Below are 4,767 nucleotides of genomic sequence, written 5' to 3'. Positions count from 1 at the left end.
ATTTGCCTACCGAAATCGCAAGTAGTATGGGACTGGACTATACGTGAACAAAGTCCATATAAGAAAATATAGCACTGAGATCTGAGCAATAGCCCTTTTTACTTGTGTTCAATTAAATTATTATGACTGACTAATTTTACAACCAGTCCAGCTGAAGAAAGAGGAAGAAGATGAGGAAGATAAGACAACAAGACCTTCAGCTTCATAGAAACCTTAAATAAATTAACCATCAATCATCAGAAAAGTAAAATTTCATTGTCAATGGTATTTCTATATATTATCCAAAAATTCAACTACTATTATTCTGAACAATGATGCACACCTCTTTTGTCCTAATTCTATAAAATAAGTTTTTGGCATAAAAAATTATTAATAATTAGAGGTTTTCTTTCTCTTTTTATAATTTTCATTTTATAAAAGTATAGCACACAACACCTCTTACCAGCAATAGGAATTATTATAACTAATAATGATAATATCCCCAAAGATAGGACAATAGCAAGAACAAAAGCAGTTGAATTAAAACGTTTATTTCAATATCAAAAAAAAACTTTTTAACTTCTTAAAACCACCACAAGCCATGCTCAAAAAACTTAAATAGTATAATATTAATAAATGAAATATTCTTTCTAGTAAAATTCCCTTTTTTTTTCTTCGATATATGTCACGCATTACCTTCATCAACTTATTAAATTTTAACTACGAAATCCAGCGAAAATTGTTATTGTTATATATTATGTAATGTGAGATGTAACATTTGCCTGTACTAACACTTGATGGCTACATGAATATTCAAAAATAAGTGATAATGAATTTCACGAATGGACAAAGCTGGAATCTGCCAAAGCTTTTATCCCTCCTGAAAAGAGTGAAGGAGTGGATTATTGATCCGGAAAAGAAGATTACCTACGCATAGGAGCTTTTAGTTGAGAAAACAGTGTGGCAGGGAAAACAGACTAAATGAAATTTTAAATTACGCTCCAGAAAGTTGAGCTCTTAAAAGGCCTAGTGGAGCTTGATTAAATTTAACTTTTCAAGAACTAGTGACATTTCTCGACTGTGGTACCGAATTTTATTTATTCCGACTAGTATTTTGTTGTTAGTAGAAATTTATCCATGTGTTTCATACCAGTTTTATTATTATTTTCTTTGAGATACAATCCTTTGTGAGGGGAATAAAAAACGAAGTAAAATTTTACCTATTATTAAATAATTGAATTAAAATTTCCTATTCTAGGAATATAGTCTAGATGCCGGTCAATAAGGTACAAAATAGTAGAAAACTATTTAATGTTAACCTACGTTTCGCCCTACTTTGCAGTGGTTCGTCAGGAGTAAATGAAAAACAATATACAAATATTGTAAGAAGTGACAGAACATTAGAATAAACATAAAGAGAAAGAAATAAAATAAGCAAAAACATATTACTTTTTTAAAATATAAAATAACAAGCTTAAGTTAAACGGATATAAATATAAGTGGTTAGGAGACTAATAGGTAATAAATACAGCCCGGTGTGATAGGATTGTAAATAATGAACTAGAGTATTAAGATGTAGAATGATAATAATTACAGATAGTTGTAAATATGCTAAAGAGGTAGTTGTAAATGGTAAACAGGTATGTGATGTAAATGTGGCAAAGGTAAGGCCTTATCCTGGTTTAAAAAGGTAGAAGACTGAAAAGAAATGGAGGAAGAAACTATTTTTGCGCCGATTTTAAATTCTTATACTAGAGATGTGCTAATATAAATTATAAACGCCTAATGAACCCTGAGGTTTAATCCCGATACCACCAATCGCTCTCTACATACCCTCCTCCTCTAGATGCTCCTCCAAACCCAATTCTGCTAAATCAGTTATAACGCAATCCTCCCATTTACGTTCCAGTCTACTCCTTGGACGTTTACCCGTTTGTTCAGTGTTTATTAACATTTCAGGAATCCGCTCGTTAAAAGACCTACAACCTTACACGCCGCAATGCTTATGTAGACTTCTAAATTTTCTTTTTTCTTTCTCCTCCTTTTTCGATCCGAATATTTTACCTAATACTTTATTTTCGAAAACCTTAAGGCGTTTATGAAGCCACGTCTCCCTGACATGGGCTAACGAAACTAAAATATATACATTCATATTATTATAAACTAATCACATCGGCATAGAAATATTGGTGTTCCAAATCAATTAAACCTTTTGACAACGCATAAAAGATAGTATTGAAAATAAATATTGATATCCTGTAAAATATATTATTGGAAACCAAATATTGATCGTATAATATGTAATTTATCAAAATATTACAATAGATATTAATATCTAAATACCAATCAGGGGCATTACGATATCATCGAAGTATCAATGCTTTAACTGGAGTACCAACATCCAATATTATTTAAAGGAAATAGAATCATATAAATACTTTGGAATTGATACTCATTCTGATACGATACTTTAATACAGATACATTACTTCTCATGTACCAATGTATTTATAAATTTAATTAATCTTACTTATTGTACTTATTGTTACAAGTATTGTTTAAAAATAACAAAGAATATAAAAAAAAAAAAATTATAGTGACGGGACAAATAATAAAATGTCAGAAGATGGTATAGGTTACATCGATATATCTAATTATTAACACACACAATTTTGATCCAAATATACTCTCAACTTTTATTTTAGAAAGTCTCCAACGTTTCGGCCCTCAGGCCATTTTCAAGGAGACAACCTTAAATATTGATGTCATATTCTTTTAAAAAATTTCTGCTGGCTAATTGCCCATGTCATATATAACTTTTTATATTTTAAATCTAAAACTTTTTACATAAATAATTTTCTCTTTTTTGACTTTAATCTAATGTTAAATGAAAAAAAAACAGGACCTATAATAGAAAATCAAAATCATTTGGCCCAACAGAAAATGAAAGAAAAAACTAAACTTCTTGATAAAATTAACAAATAAAAAATCGTTTTATGTTTTATTTATTCTAAAATAATTAGTATATTAGGTAGGATAATCACAGTTCCCGTGAAAATGTAAAAATAAATTATTTGAAGAACGTAGTACAACTATAACAGAGTTTAGATGTAGCTGCGGTGTCCGAGTGGTTAAGGAGTTGGACTTGAAATCCAATGGGTTTTACCCGCACAGGTTCGAATCCTGTCCGCAGCGAGTACTTTTTAATTAAAAATCGAAGGATCAGTAAGGAGAGTACTTTTATACATTTTTACTACAATAATTTATATTATTTTTCGAAATTTATTCCCGTAAACAATGATTGTTTATGTTTTACAATGTACACCGAATGAACTATCAGCACATAAATTTCCATTGACGAATATGTATAAGTGGTACTTTCCTTACTATCACCTAAATTAGAAATGTAATGAAGGTGTTTCAATGTTATCAAAGTCTCGGTATCCTATATTCAACCATTTTTACTTTTCAGGGCCTCGTTAAAAAAAAAAAAAATACGTATTTTTTGTACTGTATCCATTTTACTTTTTTGATTTAGTTTGTTTCATACGATAATTAACTATCAATATAAATTAAAATTTATGCTTCTCCTCTGTCTATCATAAGCATATTTTGTTGTGAATAATATTATATTATAACATTTATAATATATATAAAATTATAAATTACTGTTAATGTACTTAGTTCGCGCTATTTTAAGTGTTGGAAAATCTTTGTAAGGGTTAAAAAAAAGATCATTAAAATTCATTACATTTCATTCCCTAATGAAGCAGAGACTCCCAAGGGTATTCAGTGACACTATGTCCTCTACAATGCGATATACAATGTCCATTTTATCTCGATAGTATATTATTATCCTTATAATAGGTATTATGCCGTACAATGTTATGTCAGTTCAAACTAAGGATATTGATATTTACTTTCAAAATATAAATTTTTCTTTAGCTTCTATACATTTTTCTCTATCCCTGATAAGTTTTTTTTCTTGTCCAAAAATATTTCTTGGATTTCATCAAGAAACTTGAACAAGACTAATGGAATTTTTATTTAATTTTCATTTTTACATATTTTGTCAGGAGAGTATAGTGGTTATAGTAGACTTCAAATCCCTTAATTTTATATGTTTGTCAATTAATTTTTTAAAAAAGTAAAATTAATCTGTTAATTTAAGATTTATCTTATGCACCTGACTTTAATTAAACTGTGTACAATTTTACAGAATAGTTTAAAAAATATTTAAAAATAAAGAGGTGGAAACATTTTCATTTTCAAGTTTACTGAATCTAATTTAAAACGTTTTTTTTTTTTTTTTAGAACACGAGATGTTTTATATTGTATGGGACATATTATGTTCTAATATATATAAAGCCTATCAAATAATTCATAAAACTAATTAGAACATTAGTTAATGCCAACGGTGAAACAGTTTTCGAGATATTTAATTAACCAATATCTCAGGGATAGGACCTCCTCTGATTTCCTTATCCTTTGAGAAACCAAGGCGATATTCGATTCAAAGGCAGCCGCTGGACCGTGATTCCTATACGTCGCGTCTTAGGGCTGTATCTCAATCCCAAGAGAATCTGGTATAAGCATTGTGCATATTATTACAAATAAAATACGTTACAGCTGATGTCATACTTTAATTTATTGATAAAAATTGATAGGAATTTTTCAAATATAGAACAAAATTCTATATCAGTTTTATTTCTGGTTTAATTACCTAAATGATTAGCTTAAAATTTAATTATTTTTAATTATACATTACTTTTATTTTTATGTATATACA

General features: G+C 28.6%; 1 non-coding gene across 1 annotated transcript; it reads left to right on the top strand.

Annotated features, from left to right (window-relative positions):
* Positions 1–3,091: 3,091 nt before the first annotated feature.
* Positions 3,092–3,173, top strand: TRNAS-UGA (transfer RNA serine (anticodon UGA)). The gene has a single exon. It is a non-coding gene; the product is annotated as a tRNA-Ser (tRNA).
* The last annotated feature ends 1,594 nt before the right edge of the window (positions 3,174–4,767 follow it).

The sequence above is a fragment of the Halyomorpha halys genome, unplaced genomic scaffold (assembly GCF_000696795.3).
Source record: "Halyomorpha halys isolate HHAL.00 unplaced genomic scaffold, Hhal_1.1 Scaffold1446.1, whole genome shotgun sequence".
Classification (NCBI taxonomy): Eukaryota; Metazoa; Arthropoda; class Insecta; order Hemiptera; family Pentatomidae; genus Halyomorpha; species Halyomorpha halys.
Note: the sequence above shows the minus strand (reverse complement) of the source record. Positions and strands in the feature narration are given on the sequence as shown.